A 27,651-nucleotide genomic window follows, 5' to 3' on the forward strand; every position below is an offset into this window, starting at 1 on the left:
GATATTCCATATAATTTATTTTACTGTTGTATGCAAGATACTTCCTAAGGTTCATGTCTGTGTTCTATCCTGCTATAAAATGCAAAAGAAACGACTGTCTCTGTTTTGAAATGTTAGTATTTAGCAGAACTGCATTTCATGAAAAATTAGTCTACTGAATTAAACTCTGCAGGGCATAAAATACTGTACTATTACTTCATACTGGAGGCTTCTAAACCATACAAAATCACTTCAAAGTATATCAAGGAGGAGGGGGTTAGTAGTTAGACATGTCTGGATTTAAGTCCCTTTCTGTCTTTTACAGATTGTATGACTTTGGGCAATTAACCAAGCTCCATGAGCTTCAGGGTCCTCTTATTGCAAAAGGAGAGCATACCCACCTCTCAGGGTTATTGTGAGGGAGAATACAGAGAATAATCAATATTCTCAAACACAAAATGTTCAAACCAAGCTCAATGTCCCCAGGAACCTGCTCCTTGCCTGAATCCTCCCTGCCCAGGCCCACATCCTCGTAGTTATTTTTGACTCCTCCTTTATGCCCGGTCTCCAATCTGTCAGCAAATCCTGATGGTTAGTCATTCAAAATATCCAAAATCTGATTCACTCCTGACCAACCCCAGCTCTATCAGTCTGTTCTCACACTGCTAAAAAGAGCTGCCTGAGGCTGGGTAACTTATAAAGAAAAGAGGTTTACAAATTGACTTACAGGTCCATATGATTGGGGAGGCCTCAGGAAATTTACAATAATGGCAGAAGGCAAAGGGGAAGCAAGGACCTTCTTCACATGGTGGCAGGAGAGAGAAGTGTGAGCAAAGGCAGAAGAGCACCTTATAAGATGTTGTGAGAACTCACTATCATGAGAATAGCATGGGGGAAACCATTCCCATAATCCAATCACCTCCCTCCCTTGACATGTAGGGATTACAATTTGAGATAAGAGTTGGGTGGGGACACAGAGCCAAACCATATCACCAGCCAGCCCCAGTCAGCTTCTAGGTACCCTCACCTCCCAAATGGCCATTTGTTAATTTTCTTCCCTGGTCCCATCTTTGTTCTCCTTCAATTTATTCTCAACACAGCAGCCAGAGGACTTTCGTTAAAATGAAAGAACCACTCAAATTAACGAAGTCCTGACTTTGGTCTAAAGCAGTGGTTCTCAACCAAATGTGAGTTTGTGCCTCAGAGGACATTTGCCAATGTCTGGAGACATTGTTAGTTGTCACACCTCGGGGGTAGGGGAGAAGGTGTGCTCTACAGTTTAAAAGTTTGTGTCCAAAATTCATGTTGACACTTAATCCCTAGTGTAACAGTATTAAGAAGTGGGGCCTTTAGGAGGTGACTGGGTCATGACGGTTCTACCCTCATTAATGGGATTAGTGCCTTATAAAGTGGCTAGAGCAAACTAGCTAGATCCTTTTGCCCTTCTACCTTCTGCCATATGAGGATGGAGCAACAAGGCACCATCATGAAGCAGAGAGCTTCACAGACACTTAGTCTACTGGCACCTGGATCTTGGACTTTTCAGCTTCCAGGACTATGAGAAATAATTTTCTGTTGTTTATAAATTGCCCAGTCTGTGGTATTCTTTTACAGCAGCATAAACGGACTGAGACGGTATGCTCCTGGCATCTAGTGGGTGGAGTCCAGGGATGCTGCTAAGCATCCTACAATGCATATGACAGCCCTCCACAATGAACAATTAACCAACCCAGAATGTCACTAGTGTCGAGGCTGAGAAGAAATTGAAGTGGTTTGAATTCCCCTCCACCTCTCTGAATCAACCAGTCCTACTCCCCAACCCTCTCCAAGTTGAAGGATGTCCTTGCTGTTCCTCGCACATGACAAGTGACTCCCACACAGTGCCATTGTTCCATCTGCCTTTAATGTTCTTCCCGTTGTTATCTATAGGGCTAATTATTTCACCACCTTCAGGCCTCTGCTAATCACTTTATTTTATTTTATTTATTTATTTATTTATTTGAGACGGAGTCTCGCTCTTTCACTCAGGCTGGAGTGCAGTGGCGTGATCTCGGCTCACTGCAGGCTCCGCCCCCCGGGGGTTCACGCCATTCTCCTGCCTCAGCCTCCCGCGTAGCTGGGACTACAGGCGCCCGCCACCTCACCCGGCTAATTTTTTGTATTTTTAGTGGAGACGGGGTTTCACTGTGTTAGCCAGGATGGTCTCGATCTCCTGACCTTCTGATCCGCCCGCCTCGGCCTCCCAAAGTGCTAGGATTACAGGCGTGAGCCACCGCGCCCGGCCACCTTATTTTAAATTACAATTTCCCTGGCTTTCCATCCTTCTTCCCCTGCCTAATTTCTCTGCATCACACATTACCATCTGGCACACTTTTCATTTTATTTTTTGTTCATCTGTCTCCACCCCCTGGAATGTAAGCTCCACGAAAGCAGGGACTTGTGTCTGATCAATTCATATTATATACCTGGCACATAACAGTCACTCTTTGCTGAAATGAATGAAGAAATGTGTGAATGTTATCTTCTAGATGTAACTGAACTGTGGCTGGGAGAAATCTTCTAGTTTGAGAGATTCACTACCAGAGCCATATTTATAACCCATTTTGTATTAAAACTGAGAGACCTATAAGAATAATTCCCAAATGAAGTCAAAATGCCTTCATGTAAAACACATGGAGAATAGTAAGAGGAACCTGGACAACCCACCCTTGAACCTTCTTTCAATCACAATTCACTCATGTGAAGGGTTAAACTATACAATGATATTTGCCTACGGAAATTATCATTTTCCAACTAAAACTTAGTTTGTATCATTGGAAAAATACAACTATAATTTTCAGAAGATAAAAGGACAAAATGTTTAAAAATCTGGACAGTTCTAGAACTCTGGGCTATACAGTAGTTTTATTTCCAGAGCCCATTCAACCAGTAATGTTTCATAGTCCTATGAAATACTTACTGAACCCATACACAGCAAAGTTTTACACATAGGGTCAGATATAACATAATCCTCACCCTCAGAGAGCTTACGGTCTGGCATGGAAGTTTACATAGTTATGTCCTTGAAATGAAGCAACGCACACCACGAAAACAGAAGACAGAACAGTAAGTGTCTGTGCTAAAGGAGGTACACAGACAGTGTCATTAGGGTCCTCAGCAGGGGTGTGGAGATGTTTTAGAGCAGGAAGTGGTCCTGGTGTTTCTTGAAGAGAGAGCATGGCAGTGGGTGGAGGCATGGCTGTGTTTTAAAGTGACAAGTAGGCCAGGCATGGTGCTCATGCCTGTAATCCCAGGACTTTGGGAGGCCGAGGTGGACAGATCACTTGAGGTCAGGAGATTGAGACCAGCCTGGCAAACATGGTAAAACGCTGTCTCTACCAAAAAAAATACAAAAATTAGCCAGGCTGCTGGTGGGCACCTGTAATCCCTCAGGGAGGCTGAGGCAGGAGAATCGCCTGAACCCGGAAGGTGAAGGTTGCAGTAAGCTGAGATCACGCCACTGCACTCCAGCCTGGGTGACAGCGCAAGACTCCATCTCAAAAAATAATAATAAGTAAAAAATAAAACGACAAGTGGGGAAGTAGCAGGAAAGCAAATAAAAGGGTCACTGTGGCCAGGGCACCGAAGTCTAAGAGTGTGAGGCAAAGGACAGGCAAACCATCAGAGGCAGAACTGATGGTTTCATTGGGGGTTTCCTGTACCTTCGGGAGGGAGCTGGGCTGGAAGAAAAGAACTCATTTAGATAAACAGGCTGGGAAGAGAAGCACAAGATAACTAGCTAGAAGTAGAAGGACCCTGCAGAGAGAAAAGAACTCAGTCTGCAAAGTGGACCTGGACCACCCCACTGGAAAGGAGAAGAGGCAGCAGCTCGTTTGGCACATGGCAAACCACTTAAGTTGTCCACACCCAGAAGGCACAAAAACGGCCAGACAGGAAAGACAGAGAAGTGAATTCACTGGATGCCATGACCTTAGGACAATTCAAGCCACTTCCTAAAATTAAAACACCCAGTGTTTTCTTTGGGTTTACTAGTTGGTTTCAGATAAGTGGAATTAAAAGTACATGATTATTTTTCCATGGATGTTAAAGTGGCCCTTTCCTGAAAAGAGACTCGTGCCAATTAAAAACCTCTGAAGGTCAAATGGAAGCTTCTGGAATGAGTTGGCAGAGACTAACCTGTCATTATAAGAAAAAACAATCAGAATGGGTTTTGACAAATACTATTTTTAAGAAAACTTTCTTTTGACTCTTATCTCATGAGTAGATATGTAAAATGTGAAGTCTGAAACCCATACCATAAAAAAAATGGCTTTAGGATTTGTTAAACATGATTTTTTAAAACAGGCATCCAAGGTCAAGGGACAATAAGGGTTCACCCACTACCCTTGAATGGGCGTTCATTTATTCAACAGATATTTACTGAATCACTACTATGAATGAGGCACTTTTCTAAGTGCTTGGTGAACATCAGTAAATAAAACAAAACTGCCACCACTATGGCACTTACATTCTAGAGAGGGAGTAAACGCTAAACATGATAAATAAATTATACCATACCTTAAAGGATGATAAGTGCTGTGGAAAAAGCAAAAATAGAGAACAGAGTAGGGGTTAATAAGAAATCTAGCTCTATAAATGAGCAAAGACTAAGGAAATGAGAGATTTAGCCATGTGGATGAGTGGGGGAAGGCAGAGCATTACTGGGAAAGGAAGCAGCCACAGCAAAGACCCCAGGATGACAGCAGAGCAGCGAGGAAGCCAGTGTGACTAAGCCCAGTGAGCTAGAGATGAGGTCATGCAAAAAGGAGTCAGATCACACAGGCCTGGTGGGCCCCGGTAAAGACTCTGGCTTTTACTCGGAGTCAGATGAGGACCCCTTGGAGGGCTCTGAGCAGGGAGGCTCAGGAGCTGACTTACACTTAGTCGGTCACTTTGGGTGCTGAGTGCAGAACAGACTACGGGGACGGGTCAGCGTGGGGAACAAGCCAGGATGAGAAGAGACCAGTCATCCAGGTGAAAGAGAATCTGGCTCAGGCCAGGATGGCAGCAAGGGAATTAGTGAAAAGAAGGTGGGTACATTTTGAAGGTAGAGCAGACAGATTTATCATACCATGTGTGAGTGTGAGAGAAAGAGAGGAGTCAAGGATGATTTGAAGAACAAAACTGAATAATATGCACTTTCTAAATTTCAGTATAAATAAAAAAAAAAAACTATAGAAAATGTTATCACTCAGTCAAACACTAGGTTTCTATTTAGCAGCTGCTATTTAATAAGGGATTCCCTTCCAGGGAGTTTTTCCACAAGGAAGCAAAGTCTTAGGCTGTGCCTGGTAGCTCACACCTATAATCCAAGCAACTTGGGAGGCCAAGGCAGTAGGATCTCTCAAGGCCAGAAGTTCAAGACCAACCTGCACTACATAGTGAGACACCCACCAGTGGGACATGGTGGCACACACCTGTAGTCCCAGCTACTGGGGAAGCTGAAGCAGAAGGATGGCTTGAGCCCAGGTGATCAAGGCTGCAGTGGGCTGTGATTGCGCCACTGCACTCCAGCCTGGGTGACAGAGTAAGACCCTGTTTCAAAAATAAATAAATAAATAAATAAATAAATAAATAGGTGCAGATGGGTAGCAAGTTGCAAGTTTCACTTAGGTGTGGTTCTGTCCCAACAAAAAAACTAGAGTATTTTACAGTAGGGCTAGCATTACATAAATTGAACATACAACTGTCAAGATTTTTAAAACAGCTCCTAGGTGTGTGCGTTATATGTATACAACACATAAGATCACCTGACAGCTCATAAATCGGTTCATAGTGGCAATGTTTTATTTCTGTAAGAGTCAACTAGTTGAATTAAAGAAACATTGCCTCCTAATCATAAAAATCAGATAAAAATCAGAGGTCTTTTTTTTTTTTTTTTTTTTTGAGGCACAATGATGGGTCACCACCCTCAAATGGTTCCTTTCTATACTAATTTAAATTTCAAAACAACATAAAACCTATGAGCATAGTAATGTTATCAATCTGAAGCATTTCTAGAACTGAAAAAAACATGGATGGCTTCCTAAATAGAGCACCTGCAATGACATCACAACACAGTGTCCACCATGCTGGGGGTTTCACCTGGAACTTTAAAGAAAGTGCTTATGAAGGTAAAGGAAACATTCACCAAAAAACCACTTGGACTCATTCTGAGCCAAATAAAGCAATCTACTCAAGTAAAATAGGAAAACCCAGCTGAAATAAAGCCACAAAAGAAGCTAAAGAATGCTGATCCTTTTTCCATTTTTTCCCATGACCACAATACTGAGGTGGTTATCTTTGAGCAAGGATCACCTTCAGAATCATTGCAGAAGGTGGTGGGGGTTGAAGTCAATGTAGGAAATAGTATGCCTTCTACCTTCAATTTAATTCCCTCTTTGAAAAGTCCCGGCCGGGCGCGGTGGCTCACGCTTGTAATCCCAGCACTTTGGGAGGCCGAGGCGGGCGGATCACGAGGTCAGGAGATCGAGACCACGGTGAAACCCTGTCTCTACTAAAAATACAAAAAATTAGCTGGGCGTGGTGGCGGGCGCCTGTAGTCCCAGCTACTCGGAGAGGCTGAGGCAGGAGAATGGCGTGAACCCGGGAGGCGGAGCTTGCAGTGAGCCGAGATTGCGCCACTGCACTCCAGCCTGGGAGACAGAGTAAAAAAAAAAAAAAAAAAAAAAAAAAGAAAAGTCCCATCTTCTGGTACCTTCCAATGGCTTTAGATTTTTAAAATTAATTTTGCCTCTTTTTGCAGGAAAAGAATGTAAACTTGCAAAAACTGATAGTGCAGGGAAAGTAGCCCACATTAAAGCAGATTCTTCAGTTTATAAATATATTTACTATAGAATTTTTTAATAGCTTCATAGATTAATCTACTTGTCTCTGGTTATAAAGACCCAGGGTATAAATATGATACAATGAGCTATATGAAGTTACTAATATTTAATCATTTCGATCAACAAAAACAGCAATTTCATATCGTTCAGCCTAATACCAGTGAGGTATCAAGATATCTGATGTAAAATTAAAATAATATTTTTCAATAACACACACGAACAGGAAAGTGAGATTCCAATTTCCCTAATTCAATTTGCACACAACTTTAAACATTTGTATACAATATTTCCAAAAATCATTAAAAAACACTTAAAATATTACTTACCACTAATTATAACTACAAGCAAGAGAAGTTAAAAATAATGATAAATTAGACCAGCATTCTTATCTAAATAAATATCTCTAGCTTGATGGTCCGTTTTGATACTACTCCAAAACTTAAATTTAAAAATCTAGCAGCTTTTCTTCTTTCTTACATGTGGTGATCGAAAAAAATTTCTACGTCTTCTGTGGTATCACGGCCCTTTCCCCCATGCCTCCCGCTCTACCTAGTTTTAGAGTTGCACCTCCATCTTGTTCTGGAGAAGCCTCACCAGTGCTCATCACTTCCTCCTCCCCAGCACTAACTGAGCGAGCGAGGGAAATGTGGCCATTGTGTAGTGGGAGACGGGCTTAGTGACCCAATCTGGAGTTACCCCATTATGCTTGGGGTTCCTTGGCTGGGACACCAACAATACAGCACATTTTCATGAGATAGGTGAGCCCCAGGCTTCCCTGGGCTGTAAGAGGGACTTGGGCTGGAGAGATACAGAAAACTCTGGGACACCACTTATGTTTGGACAACATCCTCCAGGGCAGAGGAGATTTCAAATGGTGCTCTCCCTGTAGTTCAATAGACACAGACAGATTCTTCCTAGTTGTGCTGTGAGGCGGAGCAGCGTGACCCCCTGACCCTTGCAGAAAGACAAGTTGAATCCTGAAGTCACTGAGTGGTAGCTTCAGGCCCTGTAAGCGTATTCTTCCTTGAAAATATGACGAAAATGAGCAATTAGATGTGACCAAAACAGAATAGGTATTTATTACTTTTCCTTCACATGATCCCCAAACTGTTGCTGCTGGTGGTGTCTCAGAGCATGGGAAGGACATGGCTGAGACAGCTGAGAAGGGAGAGCTACACCAGGAAGCCCCTTAGCCTGTCGGCAGAGGGCCAAGGTTTCAGCACTGGGTGACCCAACTAGTCCCAGTTTAAAAATCAGAAGTCCCATGTCCTAGGTGCCTGAGCTGGGAGCTCATTTCCTAGAGAAAACAGGCCAACCACCTGCCCCTCAATCTCTACCTCTGCCAGAAGCTCCCTGTCACTTGCTATTAGAGCCCTGCTATTTGTTGAGGAGAAGTCTGTAAACCACCCGTCCATGCACTCAGTAAATACTACACATGCATCTTCTGTAATAGCTCACAGGTTCCTGGGTTAATGAGACTTGAGTTAGGCCTAGGGATGATTGAACAAATTCCCCAAAACCCTCACTTTTAGACAAAAAAGGAAGAACATGCCTCCCGTAGACACTTCAGTCTGGTATAATGGGTAGTTTCCAGGCTAGCCAATTTTAAAGAGTTCTTTTAACTGTGAGAGCCCCAGAAGCAGGTGATTGATAGCCTAAGGATAAGAAAAAACCCTTAACCCTTTACTCACTTTACATGGGGTAAACCAATAGTCAGCAGCTAGCTACAAGAATGGAGCCCAAACCTGAAGACATTTAAAGGCAAAGAAGAACCAATTCTTCAACAAGGTAATTCTTATTGCTATAAAATCACTCCAGCTAATGATCAATTCATTTATACAAAACTTATTTTTTGAACATTTTCCATGGGCCAGGTTACAGGTGAGATGCTATGGACAAAGAACAACAAAACAGACACCTCCCTCTCAACTCCCACTCTCATGACTGTTGCTAAAATATATTACTCACTCTGCCCTTCCTTTTCTCAAAATCATTTCCCAAAGTTAGCCCAAGGTCTGAAAGCAATTCCCTAGAACCCCTATTATTGATATTCTTTCTCTCTTTTGGGAGACTGTATTGCTGTTATTCTAAGAAGCTCTACAGAACAATTATTTGTCTCACTTTGTTGTCCTAGTGAGATTGCTAGGGACTGAACATTTGTGTCCTCCACTCCAAAATTTCCATAATGAAGCCCCAATCCCCAGTGTAATGGTATTTGAAAGTGGGGTCTTTGGGAGGTAATTAGAGTTGGATTAGGTCATGAGGATGGGGCCTTTATGATGGGATTTACGGCATTATAAAAGAAGAACAGAGACAAACACTTCTGCCTCCACCATCCCCCCACCAGAGTGCCATGTAAGAACAATGATAAGACCATCTACAAACCAGAAAGAGGGCCCTCTCCAGACACGGAATCTGCAGGCACTTCGACTTTGGACTTCCAGCCTCCAGAACGGTAAGAAAGAAATGGCTTTTGTTTATAAGGCACCTAGTCTACGGCATTTTGTGATAGCAGCCTGAACTAAGACAGAGACCCAGAACGTATAGGGAAAAACACCTAATAAATTAGGACTTGAGGAAACACTTTTGATTGCTAGGGACTACCAAGACTTACTTTGAGATACACCTTGAACGGTGATCAATATGGTAAGCAAAACAATGCTTGGTACCCTGAGCCTCATCTGACAGACACCTCATAACATCTGAAGTCTGTTTGCAGAAATTAATTGGATCAGCACCATTTGGGAGGTCTCAAAAAGACTAATATCATGAATAGAATGTTAGTGAGGAGGGTGGCACAAAGTGCATGAGGCCAAAGACTTTTGATGACCCTCTATGAATGGCAACCATTAGGACATCTCTGGTGGCTTTATCTTGGTCAGTTATTCAAAGCTTGGTTAAGGTCATAGTTTCCAAAGAACTTTCTCTGCAATACAATCAGGCACAACATATGGGTCCTGCAGCTTAAGTGCCTCACTCACAGTGGACTTATCATCTCCACAAGTCTCACTGTAGTAGTTGGCAAGTCCATATGGGATAATAAATTCAAGGACATTTGTTTATTTTTTTTGCTCAAATGCTTAAATAATTTTGTAGGAACAAAGTTTTCAAGGTATCACAGAAATAGCATCCAGACAGAATCACATTCCAAACTCCTTTCTAATGAGATGATTCTTGGGAAATCTAAGGAGCTTTTTCTTGCAAAATTTGCATCTGAAAGGCCTTGAATGGGTGAAACTGGCATGAATGTGATCTTCAACCAAGAGAGGAATTGAGAACACTGAAGTCATCTGCATAGTCTTTGTGGCAAGGTTGACTGCACTCTAGCAGCATAGCAAGAGTCCCACCTTTGTGTGAAAGGCAGCAGTTATATCAGAAATTACTTTTTCCCCTATGCAGAAAGGAATTTAGGGTTGTAACACCAGTCATGCTAAACTGAGTTTAGGCAAGATGTAGCCCTAAAGAACTGACTTCAGCATGCATCCTTCCATAGACCAATCCCATATGATCACTAACTAATAAATGCCCCAATTTGCAGAATTCAGATCATAGCACCAGCTTTATAACGGAAAAATTCCCCATCAAGAGGCTGATTCTACTTGTGAGATTTAAATCTCTGAACAATGAGTACTAATGCTCTTTTTTATTTTGAAATTGTTTATTGTCAGAGCATAAGCTAGCCAATCTTGACTAATATACCATGATTGTTTATTATCAATAATAATTATTATCCATAATAATACCAAGGCAGAGAAATTTTTATTATGATGAATATTGGGGCCACAAGATTGTTAGGACAATACATGCTCCTGTTCAGAACTTTCTATTTCTCTTACTTTGATGCAAAGTGAGAGATTTCATCATGAAAATTCCAGAACATATGTTGATTTATGTCTAGCATTTAGAACTAAACATTCCTAAACAGGGCATCTGAAGCACAGCACATGCTCGTGTTTTATAGTGAATTCTATAATTGTGTTTTTACCAATAATTCTTGTAGGTGGCTCTCCTTTTTTCCCCTCATTCTCACCAGAGAAGGAATTTTATGGGAATAGTGGTGTGTTTTGTTTCTTTCATTTTATGCAAGGCAAATAATTTTAGAATTTTCAAGCTGAAGAGAACCTGAAATAATCTATTCTAACCCCTTGCTTTGAGGAAGAGGACAGTGAGGTGTAGAGAAATGAAAACAAGCCAGTTCATACAAAATGCTCCTTCATGACAGCTTTCTCTCATTCACTAAAACAAGCATGTACTCAAAGAGGCTAAAATGCCCACAAGTCTAGACTGCCAATCTTTGGAATACTTAACTCAGTATCAAGTGACTCATCTCCTTCCTCAGTGGAAAACCTGGGTAAATCCGCTGTATTTGTTTTCTATTGCTCCCGTAACAAAATTCACAAACTAGTTTAAACAACACAAATTTATCATCTTAAGAGTTCTGTAGATCAGAAATGCAACACAGATCTCACCTCTAAAATCAAGATGGGAAGAAGGCTTCATTCCTTTAAGGAGGCTCTAGAGGAATCATCTATCTCATTGTCATTCAAGCTTCTAGAAGCCACCTACATTCCTTGAAGTAATGGGACCATGAGCCAAGGAATCTCATGGCCCTATTACTTCACCCTTCAAAGCCAGCAATATTGAGTCTCCTACTCCCTTTCATGCTTTGAACTCTCCCTCTCTCTTCTCCTCACTGTTTTACTTGCTCCTGGTTTACTATCACCCCAACCTCTATGTGCCACTCTGTCCATCTGCACAATGGAAAAATACCCTTTCAAAGCCACCAATCTTATCAAACAGTCCCCTATTCAAAATCCTTCAGTGATATCCCATTACCCATAACTGTGGTCCTCAAAAAATCCGTGCCTATGCTCCTCTAGACAAATCTAGAAAAACTCATCAAAAGTCAATTTTCAGTTATCTTAATTTTTTTATCATAAGTTAAAAAGGGTTGTTAAATATGTAATTTCTGGAATGTTCAAATGTTGACAATTTAAACATAATAGCTGTTAGACATACCTAAATGTATCTAGAATCTAAACACCAAAATAATTTAAAAATAAGCAAGCTCACACTTAACATTTATGTTTTATAATGCCTTTTTTCTATTTCTTTTCTACCTCCCCTGCAAAATTTTATCCTAATGAATACATTTTTGTGACTAAAAGTATTTTATTGATCTATCATATATCCCCTATATACAACAAAATATATACATAATTTAGAATTTTAAGTTTAAATTTACTTTGAATTTAGCCCCTAAGGGTGAAATAATGTCTTTTAATTAAGTTATACTAAAGTTTTCACTAGTAAGCAATTGAGAAAAACCACATAAATACCATAAATATTAATATAATTTTAGTAAATAATTATTAAATATAAAACTTTACTTGAAATATATCTCGATAAGATGGATAGGGCTTTTAAAAAATTAAACCATACATCTATGAATATTACTTAATGCTAAAATAATGAAGTTTTACCATCAATTTTATTTCAATTTTTTATTTTTCTTCACATAAGTGCTGATAAAATGTTTATGCCCTAAGAAAAGTTTCAATCTCTGAACTCCTTTTGAGTTTTATGCCACCACAGAAGGTGATCCAAATTCAAAATTATATTTATTTATTTATTTATTTTTTGAGACAAAGTCGCACTCCAGTTGCCCAGGCTAGACTGCAATGGCACGATCTCAGCTCACTGCAACCTCCGCCTCCCAGATTCAAGCAATTCTCCTGCCTCAGCCTCCCAAGTAGCTGGGATTACAGGCTCCCACCACCACACCCAGCTAATGTTTTTGTATTTTTAGTGGAGACGTGGTTTCACCATGTTGTCAGAATGGTCTCGAACTCCTGACCTCAGGTGATCCACTGGCCTCGGCCTCCGAAAGTGCTGGGATTACAGGCGTGAACCACTTGGCCTGGCCAAAATTATTTTTAACTATCTATCGACTGATGATACAAATATGTCTTGAGCACAGTTTTGTTGCAGACAGTGTTTTTCTGTTTAGCACTTGGAATGTTTTTATACCATAGGACAATGTACCATATTAATATTTTGGAAAGATGAGATAAGTATCTTCCTTCTATGAAATTAGATGAGGACAGGCAGGTGTTAGTCAGATCAGTTTTAAGAAAGAGTATACATAAAAGTTTAAAACATGGAAAGTAATCCCTTAAGAATCTCTGAACCCTTGCATGTATTCCACTAGAATATTTTCATTTATGCCCAAGTGTATGCCTAAAGTCACCTTGAAAACAAGTAGGATCAAATCAAAACGTCTTTGCATACAACACAATGCCTTTCATGATTTGATGCAAGCTCACTTTCCATTTCCCACCCTTATCCATCTACACCCCTTTTCCAACACTAGCTTGAGCAACTGAATTACTTACATTGGTTCTAAGTTGCTTTCAAGGGGAACATGTGTCAAATGACTTCCTCCTTGATTATACTTTGCCCCCAAGCCTACTGCTATTTTAGACACAAGAGATGAGTCACTGAAATTTATACCAGCACCTTGGCCCTGTCTCAGTCCAGTCCCAAGGCTCTGCTTGGTATTCGACACAAATTAACAGCAGTAGTTTAATTAGTTATCATATCTTTAGGATAAAATCTGTAAAACAAACCCAAACCCATTCAACTATATCGTTTATTCCCACACTCCAGGAACACTATTCAGCAATTCCAGCATTTCATATATAGAGATGAGGTTATTTTTATTACTTTGCTCTCCTGCCCCTACTAACATGCTGCTTTTATTTCTATTGGATATATTTTTTCACATTCTGCTTAGTGTCACAATGACCTGTGTATAAATCTGACTTTTTCTGTCTCCATGGGGCCACAGCCATTGGTTCCATCTTCATCTGATTCCTTATTTGATTTCCAAGTTCCAACCACCCCTCCTTGAAAAATCTTTCTTTCTTCGCCACCAGTCCATCATTGTTGCTCCTTATATAATCATTCTTCCTCAGTTTCCTCCATTTGCACTCCCTTTGCCCACTGCTTATCCCAGAAGTTCTTAAACTTCGCATGGTACAATACTAGAAGTCACAGCCCCAAAATTGTGGTAGTTATCTTTTCCCAAGTCAGAGGGATAAAAGCTTCTAACAGTTTCCTCATGTTAGAGTTTCTATTATTTTTCTTAAAAGTTTGCTATTCGACTGTCAGTAATAGCCAGCAAATGACTAAAATAAACAAACACTAAGGAAAACACAGAAATTACTTATATGTAGTTTAAGAGTTTTGTGTATATGCTCATGGGTTGGAATTTTATGCATAAAGTAAGATTTTATATTTCACTATTAAAACTGGTGCTTCTTCATATAATATGTATGCATTTTCCTGTGTGTATGTATGTATACACTTATATACGTGTGTATAATGTAAATGAATATGCAGTAGATATCAACATAAAATTAAGGTTTTTATCTGTTTGTCTGATAACACATGTAAAAATGGCCTAGTGAAAATGCTCAGATACTGCTGGATGGAATGAAAATAGTTCAACCATTTTAGAAACCACTTTGGCAGTTTCTTACGCATCTGATCATGCATCTACCATACATCCACCACATGACCCAGCCATTCCATTCTTATTTACCCAAAAGAAACAAAAACATGTCCACACAAATATTTGTACACAAATGTTCATAGGAACTTTACTCTTAACAGCCTGACACTAGAAATATACACATGTCCATCAACAGGTGAATAAGGGGTAGTATGTGCACACAACTGAATATCATTCAGCAATGTAAAAAAATTATAGAGGAAACAATAGCATGGAGGAATCTCTGAAACATAATTCTGAAAGAAAAAAGCCAGATAAAAAGAACACATAGTTCCATTTGCATGAAATCCCAGAAAAAGCAAAAAGAATCTAAAGGTGACAGGAAAGCAGACCAGTGGTTGCCTGGGGCCAAGGGGTTGGGAAAAATGGACTTCAAAAAGACTGGAACAAGCTTTCTGGGGTGCCAGAAAGGTCCTAAATTGTGATTGTGGTGGTGGTGTACACATTTGCTAAGACTCATGCAATGCAAAATGAGCACTAAAGATGGATCCATATCATTCCATGTAAATTACAGTTCAATAAAATTAAGATACTTTAGCAAGCCCAGTGGACCTTTCACCAAATTTGGAGATAATGTCAGGGATGATCTGATTTGCTATGAATATGGGCTTATGTGGTAGATGTGGGGTTTACTTCGAATGACTCTGCAGGAGGCAGATGAGGGGAGGGAGTAGAGTTTTTTTCTATAGAGTGAGCTGTCTATTTATTTTAAAGATTTCAGTGAGTTGATATCGTATCACTTATGGGAACTACCATAATTTTATGGATGAGACATGGAGCTCTCTGAGAGGAATAAATTGGTGCACTCCAGCATAACATTTGTATTTAGTTTGGCACAACTTGGGCTTTAAGCAGTATGGGTAGACTCTTAAACTAAGAAGGACTATTTCTTCCTGATGCCAATCCACAGATTACTCCTTCCATGGTGAAATAAGGTTACTTGGACAGCTTATTGGAACTGAGAATCTTTAGTGCACTGTTTATCGGAGCTGAAAATATTTGGAGAATGTAGTTTATTGGAAGTGACATCTCTGGAAGCTAAACAAATGAATGTATAAACTGATCTGGAGACTGAGACCTAAAAGGGCTCACGCTTCTCCCCAGGACCCTAGTGTGACAATACAAAACAATGATGGTTCTTAAACTTGATTGCACTTCATCATCTCCTGGAGAGCTTGTTAGAACATAGATTTCTGGGCCCCATCCCCAGCGCTTCTGATGCAGTAGGTCTCGGGTGGGGTCTCACAATTTGCATTTCCAGAAATTCCCAGGTAATGCTGATGCTGACAATGACAACCAATGCTGTATACCCGGTCTTCTGGACCTATGTCCTACTATAGCTCTGGGATGGCATATCTATGAATCAACTAAAAAGAAATTTATTTATTTCACGAGCTACACCATCAGTATTAATAACAATAAAACAGGTCAAAAGCGAAAATTTCATGATTCTTAGAAAAGAAGATGGACAAATTGTTCCTGCCTCGAATAATCAAAAAATAAGATGAGTTTTTCTCAATTCTTAGATTACTAAGTAGCTTCTGTATTTCTGACATTAATTTTGCCACTCTCTTATCGGCAAATGTGAATATTACACTATGTTCTGCTGATAAATGACAGTCGTAAGTTCAAAATGTATATCATTTTCCAGTGTCAGATGACAAAGATAAGACAATTGTGAAGGAAGGACTAGTGGGTAAAAAGAAGTTATGTTAAAAGTTGGAAAAACAAGAAAGAAAACCACAAATAGCAATAGCAGCAGCAATTTCCCAGGGGAAAATAATTAGGCTTTAAAAAGCTTAATAGTCAAGGGACCAAGGAGGGAAGAAACATCTTAATTAGTAGGAAATGTAGAGAAAAGAAAACTACAATGTTAAAAAGGCTTGAAATATAAAATATTGCCAGGTAAAATTGAAAAGAAAAAAAAAAAAGAAGAAGAATAGGCCAGGTGCAGTGGCTCACACCTGTAATCCCAGCACTTTGGGAGGCAGAGGTAGACCAGGAGTTTGAGACAAGATTGGCCGACATAGTAAGACCAGAGTCTCTACAAAAATAAAAAATAAAAAAATTAGCTAGGCATGGTGGTACGTGCCCTCGGTCCTAGCTACTAGGGAGGGTGAGGGAGGAGGAATCCTTGAGGCTGGGAGATTGAGGCTGAAGTGAGCCATGATCACGCCACTGAACTCCAGCCTCGGCAACAGTGAGACCCTGTCTCTAGGAGAAAAAAAAAAAAAAACAAGAAGCAGCAGCAGTAGCAGCAAAACCAAGCCAAGAAATAAAGGAGTGTTGTTTATTTTTTTGTAATTATTTAATATAGCATTTAAAAATAAGATATACCTAGATATGGTAATTTGTGAAGGGGGATAATCAGTTTTTTAAAATAAATATTCTCATCTTATTTGGTGGATAAATATCCAACTCCAGGGAAATAGAAATCAGTGCGAGTTCCTCAGCACTGTAGAGGTCACAGCCTGAAGGAGTCAGATGCTCCACTGAAGGTGGCAGCGGGGAAGTGAATTTGGGGTGTGGAACATGGAACCTGTGAATAGTCACCTTACACGGCAAAGGGGGCTTTGTAGACATGATTAAATTAAGGATCTTGAGATACAGAGGTGACTGTATTATCTGAGTGGGCTCAATGTAATCACAAAAATCCTTTAAAAATGAAAGAGAGAGGAAGAAGGATCAAAGAAAGACATGTGACAATAGAAACGGAGGTCAGAGCAATTCAGCCATAGTCACGGGATGTGCACAACTTCAAGAAGCTGGACAAGGCAAGGAATACACTATCTCCCCCAGAACCTCCAGAAAAAACACGGTCCTGCAGACCTATTTGACTACCAACATCAAGAAGTGTAAGATAATAAATTTGTGTTTTAAGCCACTAAGTTTACAGCAGTTTGTTACAGCAGCAACAACAGGAAACTAATTCAGATGTCTTGGGATGCTGGGTGGAACTGGAGAGCGTGTGTCTCCTCTAAAGGAAGAACACAAGTCTGCATTTTGCCAGATCTTCTAATTTATTAGGAGATGAGGTAAATCTGTTTGCATAAAGTTGGCAACTAGTAACACTGTGCAGGACCAAAAAGTATGGTCAAAACATTGACTACTGCTCTTTATTTTCTTATTGGGTAGGTCCAATCATGTGATGCATCTAACTAAGGACATAGGATGGATAAAACAATGCAATGCCTTTTACTGGCTCAATGCTACACCCCATACCACAGACCACACCAAAGCTTTGCAAGGCCAACCACGAGTTCAGCTGTTGACAGAGCTCCTATATTTACAGCCAGGAGGCACTGCAAGCAAAGCATAGTTCATCGTCTGCTCCCAAGTCTTCGGAAACTGAACTTCAGAGTGAGATTTTTCTTATATTCTAGATCATGGATGGGGTCAACCTGCTCTATGGAGTCATTCTACAAAATGAATTTATTTCAGAAAAACAATTTGCTCTTTGCAGATGAAAGGAATTATTAAAGTGCCAAACATTATTACTGAAACATGGCCAGACACATGGAAGTAACTTTTAAAAACAAAACAGAAAACCCCAAATTACTTTGCCTTAATATAATCCTTCTGTTAATTCTGTTCTTAGGGCAAGTTGACAGGGGAAGGGGAAAATGAGGTTTATCATGTTTGCAGGGACAGTGGCCTTTCTTAACATTCAGGCACTCAGCCAACAATATTTATTAAATGACAGCTTTCCAAAACACTAAACAAGAAAAGGTTAATGGAAATGCAAAGTAAGTGTTAAGATGGTGTTTCTACACAGAAGACTTACATTGGAAGACAAAGATATAAAATATAATTAGAGAGTAATTAACAGTCTTTATCTACACTGGAGAGTAACACCAAAAGGTTTATAAGCCAATGCAATATGCACTCAGGAAAGGGAGAGATGGACAGGGATTTGACCTATAGCAGTGAGGAAAGCTTCAGCAAGGTTAGGTTTTATGCTGAACCTTCAAGGATAGGTAGAATGTATGTAGAAAATGAGTAAGATATTCAACTCAACAGGGAATTGGCTTGGTGACTTCTCTCTTATTACGGAATCTTAAGTTTTTGGTTGAAGCTGAAAACATACTAAAACCGGCATTAAATGGTGATCCTTTGTTATATGATGAATTTATAAACGATGGAAGCGCTCTGCCAAATATGGAAGATCGATTGATATTTCTTTCTATTCCATTGAGGCTTAAAATTATGAGGAGGGGAGAAATAGTCACTATTTCCCACACTTCTCCACTTACATAATACACAACTACACAAATAAATGCAGATAATATGCTTCTGCCGCCTCCAATTACATCATCAGATGAAATATTTAAAGTAGAAGTCTCAGATAGTGTTGCAACCCAGCAGAATGATGCTTAAATTTATAACCTGAATTTATTTTTCTTAAAACATGGTTCTCTGAGTTATTTTTTTTTTTTTTGCCAAAAGTGACTTCAGCAAGTGTTTGCAAAACTTGTTCTGTCCTTTCCTCTCAGAGAAAAGCAACTATAAATTAAGTAGCTTGGAAAACAAGATTAGAATAAATATGCACATACAGATTCTTATTGTTCTGGCCTGTAGGTTGTCAACTATACATTAGCCCTAACAAAATACGGTCTCTGGTTTTAATTTTTGAATAGATAGCTGCTGAATATTTTTGCAGTTTTGTTCTAAGGACTGCACACTGTACTTTTTAAAACTACTGGAATATTCTCTTGCATTCTTTTGTGAGCAAGAAAACGTAAACTGTCTATTAAATGATGTACCTTTGTCTTTGTAGCATTTTGAAGGGGGACTGACTGTAAAAGAAGCTTCTGAGTTCCTACCATATGATGTGTAACTCCAAGTTATACAATGTGGATTTCTTACAGAAAATACCCGAATAAACCCATTGTTTATAAATCATATTCACAAAAAAAACCTACGTCAGGGTGTGAATAAGAGCTTAAGGAGCTGTGTGAGTTTTCAGAGATGAGTCTCATATTCCACTGAAGTAGTGACTTGTGAAAAGGAGCAAACCAAAAATGGGAGTTTCATGGTACCATCAAAGAACTCAATGTGAGCACTTTACAGCCCCTAAACAACTTTATGGTGCTGGTATAACTCATTCATTTTGACCATATCCCTGCTGCTATGTTAGATATTCAAAAACTGCTTCTTCATGACCAAAGAGATTGTGGTACATTTTAACTTTCTGCCTCCAGGCCATTTTGAGAGTCCGGCAATTCAGACAATTAGCTTTCTGGATAGCTAGGGTTTTACCCGCTCTGTGAACCCACATCAGGGTAGATCCAAATCAACTCCAGTTCTTGTTAGGTACCTGAAGGTAAAGCTGACTGAAACTACTGCCCACAAACATGCAATGTCATGAATTATGATTATTACAAGGATAGAGCTTTCTGTTTCTGAAGAAGCAGTGTGAACCAACTTATATTTCAGGCTAAATGATGAGGTGACTGCATCCTCAAACACAATCTTCGTAGGAAACAGCTGCCTGAAAGAGGGATTTTTTTTCTTTATATCCAGAGAAACCAGATGTGTCGACCCAAAGAACCTCTCAGAACATGGTTTACCTCCATGTCTTTGCATCTCTATAAAACGTGATAAGAATCAATAAAGTCATTGGAAAACATCTGTACCAAGTAAAAAACAGATAATCTAAGCTACTGTTGTTAAAACTTTAGTTCTGTCAGAAATAAATTAGTCCTAACAAACTAAATATTAATTTGTAAGAAAGTGTTGTACAACATGCATTCCTAAGTATGAAAGTAACTTGCATGAAATAAAACTGATCGAAGCACAATTTTGAAGAAATAAACTAACCACAGATCACTTGCAATCAGTAAATCCTTCTTTGGAGAGACTCAAAAAAGAACGTAAAGGTTGGGGAAGGAATGCAGGAACTTTCTCCGGTGATGGTAATGTTCTATATCTTGCCAGGACTGATTTATCCAGGTGCATCCATTTGTTGAAAGTTCAAGCTACGTACAAGTAAGGATGTGCGCATTTCATCGAATAGAAATTTCGTATGAAAAACTGATAAGAAATATTGAACTCCAGTTAATAATAAGCATGCTGGAATATACAAACTATGCCTGCAGTTCATTTTTAAATGCATCAAAAATAAGACAGTGAAAGACAGAGGGATAAGTGGATGGACAGACAGATAATAAGGGTAATAAAGTGTTAATGGTAGAATCTAAGCGGTGAATACACAGTTGTTCATTGTAAAATTCTTTCAAATTACTCTATGTTTGAAATTTTCATAAACAATGTTGTGGAGGAAAGTACAACGGGAAGGAATCACTGAAGAATTTGAAGTATCACACCAGCACCCCACTGCCCACTTCCTTCCCTTCAGGAGTTCAATTCACATGGTATCTAGAACCCTGGCAGAGTATCTATTTATTTATTTATTTATTTATGAGACAGAGTCTTGCTCTGTCATCCAGGCTGGAGCGCAGTGGCACGGTCTCAGCTTACTGCAACCTCTGCCTCCCGGTTTCAAGCGATTCTCCTGCCTCAGCCTCCAGAGTAGTTGGGATTACAGGTGTGCACCACCACGCTGGGCTAATTTTTTTTTTTTTTTTTTTTTAGAGATGGGGTTTCACCATGTTGGCCTGGCTGGTCTCAAACTCCTGACCTCAAGTAATCTTCCTGCTTCGGCCTCCCAAAGTGCTGGAATTACAGGCTGGCAAAGTATTTACATTGAGAACTCAAGACACATATTTCACAAGCTGAGATGTGGAAGGTTTTTACGAAAACCAACTGCCCAAAACTGGATTATTACATTGGAAAATTGTGTGTTAAGTGAGAGGAAGGAAGCAGCTCCTCACAAATAAAGTTTCTATATTTAAATTCACAGGGAGATAAAGTGGAGCACCTGCAAGCCAGATCGGGCAGAGGATACCACAGAAGACTTAGGTTCAAGATGCAAATCAAACTCAATGCATTTAAAAGGCTCCTGACTGGCAGGACACGAGGGCAGACAGGAGAAGAGGATGAGCCCTTGGTGGTTGTAGCAACCGCAAAGGGAGACTTGGGCTGACAGGCAGGAGTTGGGGCTGCCAAAGATAACGAGTCCTGGAAAAGACTGCTGTGGAAATTCAGCAGAGGTGACAGTCCCACACATTTCCTCCAAAGAAAATAAGCCATACATCATCAGTTACATCAGCCACAAAGGGGCCAGTGTCTCCAGCTAGTCATTCCCCTCAATCACATCTCAGTCATGAGCTTCACAAACTGACTGCCCGCTATGAACAGACAATGTCCATTAAGTGAAAAACAATGACCTGAGCAGTGATTTGGTTTCTGGTGGTGTAGCTCCTCGCTAGTCAAAGTGTGGTCCCTGAAATGGTGGCATTAGCAGCCCCTGGAATCCTGTTAGCAACGCAGAATCTCAGGCCTCATCACCCCACATCTGCTGTGGTACGATATGCAGTTAACAAAATCACAAATGATTCACATGCACATTAAAGTGTGGAAAACAGTGGAGTGATCCGACAACAAGCCCATAGACCGAGTCTCAATTACTTAGGTCTTCTCAACAGCAGCTTCATCAATAGCGTTATCTTCAGAGAAGACAGGTGCAGGTAAACAGGTAAGTAATATTAAGCCTTGCACACCTTGTCTCCTGGAAGCACCTTCTCCTGCTCTATAATGCTTCAGTTCTAGCCTCCATCTGTGTAAGATAACTTACCCCAAAGCCCCTGGAGAGTCTATAAAAATAAAACACAGTTGAACTCGTGTTGAAAATTTGGAAAGTTTCATATGCTTTAATGTGTCTGGAAATATTCTGTATCTTTGGAGAGTGGATCACTTTGCATGTAATTGCTCTTTAATGCAAAAAGCACAATAAGTGGTTTATTTCCAACAGGTAATAACTACCAAAGGAATTCTTAGGCCACTGTCCCTGTTTCAGCTCTAAAAGATAGCTGTGAAAGTTCTTCATGCACCCTTAAAAATTGCCACAGAATGTTGCATATTATTCATGTATAAATCTGTTGAAAATAAGTTTATTTTAATGGTCATGCTTTGTTTACTTAAGTCATTATAATTAAGATTGTTTATGCTCAAATATCTGTGGCTAGTCATGGTTTCACCTTTTGTTTCATAACTACGTGTGTGTTTAAAGCGTGCCTAACTGAAAAAATAAAGTACGCAAATATGAAATATTTTTCTAAAACTATTCAAAGCCAATTATTCGGTACTAACTGCAAGTTTCATACTTCAGCATCACTCCTCTGTCCATGAACATGTGCATATTGTATGAAAAAATGGGTTTTAGAAACATAATTACCAAATACACAAACTAACTTTCTAAGTTGTTAATTTTTACTGATTTCAGAAAGGAATTTTACATAACGGCTCATTAACCTTCCAACATATGAATAAGTACATGTTCATGTTCAAAGTATATTTTTATTCTCACTTCTTATTTAGGAAAAGAGACTTGAAAATAAACATTTTACCCATCTGAATATGGCTGAACAAAAAAAAAAGTGGCAATCAAAACAAAATACTGAAATATGTCCCATATTTTCATTACTAATTATGAAAAACAAAAATGAATTAGCTCTTTAAAATGTATGCCTTATAAAAAAAAGTTTAACATCATCTGTGCTTTAGTGCTTTATCACATTATATTTAAGTATTCACAGAAAGTATTATCAAGGGACTTTTTTTAATAGATCTTATTTCTTAGAGCAGTTTTATGTTCATAGCAAAGCTGAGCAGAAGGTACAGAGATTTCCCAAATATCCCCTGTCCCCACACACAGTTAATTTTTAAAATACGGAGTGTGATAAATAAAACACACCAAGAAATCCTACCAGCCAAGCAGATCATACTATACGTGTCTTACGGAAAACTCTATCTGAGTTACAGTTAGGTTTAGGAAAATTTTATAAAAAGAGACACTAAAATAAATACCTAATTGATGCCAAAATTACCACAAAATCATAGTGTCTAATATACTTTGTTGGCATAATTTTGTCTTCAATTTCTCTCTTATAAGAAAGTCTAAAGAAAAAAGCAATAACAAATATAACAATTTCCATGAAAAGTTTGCGTTCCCTAGGCAATATAGTATTTTCTATCACTAAACACAGCTATATCTGCTTACCTTCAGGGACCATGAGAATAAAACTGCGATAGCCCTCTACAAACAATAAAAACCATAAACTTATCAAAACTGCCCCCTCTATATAAATCTTAACTGCTATTCCTAAAGCCATCTTTCAGGATGCTTTCTTACCTGAAAAGGAGTCAGTAGGATTTCAACCTCACTCAGTCAGAAACAGGCACTGGAGCGCACGCCTGAGGCAGGTGGAGAACTTCAGAGGCAATCACAGGTCTAGGCTAAGCTCGCTCCTTCCAGAACCGGAAGGGGCAGGAGCCTCGGGATGAATTAGCCGGAGAAGCCAGGGACTATATCGCAGAGTCCTACCCCTCCCCTACGAAGTGAGAGGCTGGGCAAACAGTGCCCACAGCCACAACAAAATATCCAGACAGAGTGGCTGAAAGAGGCTCTTTCAACTACCCTAAGCCAAACAACAGATACAGCAAAGGCTTGTCACAGGCATATTGCGGAGGAACACTGCCGGGGAATGAGTGAGAGGCCCCAAACATAACAAGAGCCACCTGATCAGAGGCTGGGTGTTTGTTTATAATAGGAGGAGTAAAATTGGAAGCCCACACCTGAACCCTTCCTTAAAACAAATCTTCGTTTTTTTCTATACTGAAGTCTACAAAAAATTCAAGATATAAACTGAAAGAAAGGCACAACTGCCCACAATTCAGGAAATGTAGTAACTTGGTTATAATATATTCACAATCTTTGTTCCAACCTCCCCAGTCGGGCTGGCATCTTTTACTTGTTCTTCTCCTTTATAATACCTTCAGAGTTCAAGAAAGGAAATAAAACTTTAAAAATTTTTAAGTTACAAGTAGCACTGATATAAAGAAAAATAATTAAGAACTAATGTCTAAAATGAGATCTAGAGATTATCTCTCTTGCACAGATAGTAAAATGTTGAGACTTTTGTCCTGTTGGTATAAATCAAGAGGATTTTAATTCCACATGAAATTAACATGTTAACACACACACACACACACACACACACACACCCTCCCCAGGTTTACCCATCCATCAGTGACAGCGTTACAATAAAAAATTTGGCATTTCCCAAAATGCTCAGAGAATGCAAAATGTTCTGCAAAACAAGGTTCCAGGATGAAGTTTTAGGATAGCAAATGTACACTAATGTAAGTAGAATTCTATACTGTAGGATTTCTCCAAGTTTTTAGTATGCTTATATTCATTATAAATCTGTTAGAAGAGATTTTATGCTGTGTCTCCCACATTTAGTTAATCATAGGACCCTGTATTTGAGAGGCATCCAGAGAGAAATTGTATTTTGTGAGAAAGATTCGGAACGTGCTAAAAACTCCCGATTTCATTTGCCAATTTTTAATCCACCAAGCTGACATTGTGACAAGTTTTCAATGCACATACTAAAATCATTAAATTATTAGGCTCCCCATCTGTCCCAACTTGTACTACTATCTCTAAAAATTACAGTGTGATCAGTACTAGATTTCACACTATAAAGCTTTCCCGAATGAAAGTATAAGGAATGATGTTTAGTGGTGTTTAGTGGATATTTAGCATATGCTTTGCATTACACTAGAACATATAAGAAACAGCATGGTTTGTGCCCTCAAGAAGCTGGACATCTTGTTTTGAACCTCAGCAGTTGCTATAGCGGGCATGTGCCGGTACTGTGGCCATCCATTTGCTCTCAAAAGCAGACTGTCAGACCTCAGAGATGAACATTCAGCCAATATATCCTACAGAGTGGGCACCCAAGCCAAAATACTGATGCAGGCTAGAAGTAACCATAAAAAACACCACCCAAATGCAATAGCGTTTGCTGCATACGTGCACATTTCAACCACTTTTACACAGGCAGACTCAAGAGGAAGAAACTGAGTCACGGCACCTCCAGCAAACCACGTGTAAAACCTGACTCCACCTCAAAGGTTTCTATCAGTCTCAAGTCCTAGCATCCTGCAGTTCCCTCCACCTCCCCAGCAATCTCCTGACAGTCTATTGTTCTTATTTATATTGAAAAGAGAGTTTTCAGGATAGAACCACCAGAATAGACTGGTGGTTCACAGCTACTCCACAAAGATAATTAAGTCAACACTGCATATATTCATCCACTTGACTACTCAAGAACAAACTACTTCACGGAAGTTATTTTTCCCAATCATGTCCCTGAAAGGTTGAAGTCTTTCTAAACTGAGTTATGCTCTTCTAATGCTTCTAATAAGAAAATATTTAATATAATTTTAAAATGTCTTTAGTTGATATAGATTCCAATCAGTCAACAGAATCATAACTAAAATATTGTATTTAAGAGACTGTCTTATGATGAGAAAAATATTTTACTTAAAAAGTGATTCAGAAGACATGGGATGGTTTGATGTTGGGCAAGTCACTTAATTTCCCTGAGCCCCGGTTTCTTCATCTGTAATACAGCAATAAAATCACTTCCCTCACAAGGGTGCATGCAAATAAAAAAAAAAAGACTCCAAAGATTGGGGCAACTATTAGATACACATCATAATAACACTATAACATCTTGAGAAAATATTCTTTCAGCCACCATTTACTGAAGGCCTGCCATGTGACAAAAAACAGGGAGCGGAACAGTCACTGTTTAATAGGAAAACGATGCAGCTGTGTCTCATTATAATCAATGGATACAGTCTGGGATGTTTTAAAAATTAATTGGTAAAGTAACACAAGTTTATTGAAAAAGTTCAGATCACAGAAGGAATAAAGTTAAAAGTAAAAATACCCTTCATCTTTTGTATTAATTATAACCACTGCTTAGTTTTAAGTTTGCCCATAATCACTTTTTTAGATGACTCATGCAAAATACAGTTTCCTTTCAATAAATGAACTTACTTCGTTTACATTCTGATTTCTAATAAGCAGGTGGTTCATATTAATTCTATTATTTCAATTTATTATGCTTCCTGGTTTGATATTTTCTCTTGTTCTGATGTTTGCAACGTAATTTATTTAAATATGAAATGGAGGCCAAACAATTACGGTATATAGAATGCAATAAAAATGTGATAAATCGTGATCATGTAAAAAATAATAAGTAGCATGATCAAGAGATTGGAAAAATGGAAGAAAATATGAATGTTCACATTTTAAATTTTTCATAATTATGACTCAACAGATACTGTCTAAAGTGAATAAACCTATAAGCATAATATTTCATTATTCCCATTTACAAAAATTTATTACCACAAAAAAGAAAAAACAGAATATAAACATAAATTATACAAAGGAAAAAAATGGAGGATATTATATAATCTACGAAACAAAACATCAAAGGAGGAACAAGTTCTGCTTCTCCAGGAACCCACCTAGGGCTTCAACCTCTCTCTTCCCAATTAGGGATTTTGGCCATGACCTTGCAAAAAACCCACCTGCTGGGGCTCTAGAAGACACATATTTTGACTTTGCTCAGATTTGCTCCAAATTTGGCAGATATTCTTCAGAGGCTTAACATTTGGGGTTTAGCTATTCTCTACTTTCAGTGAAAAATTTCCCCCCACTTTTAGTTATTTTTTTCATCCCAGCAGTTTCAGAAAACAGAGTTGACATGTTTACTCAAGTTCCTTTAACAGAAACCCATCTCCCAATTTAGTTTCTTATTATTTTCTACATTCTTTAGTTTTCCACCTCTCCACTACCCCTTCTAGCCACTGTTCCCCTTCCAATCTCTTGGTACTAAAATCAGTGGCTTCCATGGCCTGCAAAAGACAACTGTGTGCATCTCTTACCATCCGCAGGTTCAGTGATGTCAAATTGCTAGCTTAAAATTGGCCATGGTAAAAATATTTAAACCCCAGAAATTGGCAAAACTACAAATCATCTCTACCCCACCAAGTGGTTAAATGTTTACCAGCATACCCCTGGAAAGGTCTGTACATTTTAAAAAACAGCTTTTTAAAACAATATTTAAAGTAAGACTATAAACATTTTTACTGAGAACAAGAAAAGGCTTTTAGGCTTTTTTTTAAATGAGCTGGTACAGACAGCTTGATATTGCACCTCCACAAGATGCACTGGTATAATATATTTATTATTCACATTTACAATAGTTTATTACCACAAAAAAGGAAAAACACAACATAAATGTAAAT

At 39.0% G+C, this 27,651-nt stretch overlaps 1 protein-coding gene across 17 annotated transcripts in view; it reads right to left on the reverse strand.

The window, feature by feature from the left end:
• PLCB4 (phospholipase C beta 4) overlaps nt 1-27,651 on the reverse strand; it is a 411,579-nt gene that overhangs the window by 289,861 nt on the left and 94,067 nt on the right. The window contains exon 1 of one of the 17 annotated variants that reach the window (XM_032142695.2): nt 23,675-23,709. The exons of the other annotated variants lie outside the window; for them this stretch is intronic. The gene's annotated coding sequence lies outside the window, so the exon portion shown is untranslated. Of the gene's footprint in view, nt 1-23,674; nt 23,710-27,651 lie in introns of those variants that run through there. 17 annotated transcript variants of the gene reach the window in all.

Source organism: Hylobates moloch, unplaced genomic scaffold, assembly GCF_009828535.3.
Source record: "Hylobates moloch isolate HMO894 unplaced genomic scaffold, HMol_V3 SCAFFOLD_21, whole genome shotgun sequence".
In the NCBI taxonomy this organism is placed as follows: domain Eukaryota; kingdom Metazoa; phylum Chordata; class Mammalia; order Primates; family Hylobatidae; genus Hylobates; species Hylobates moloch.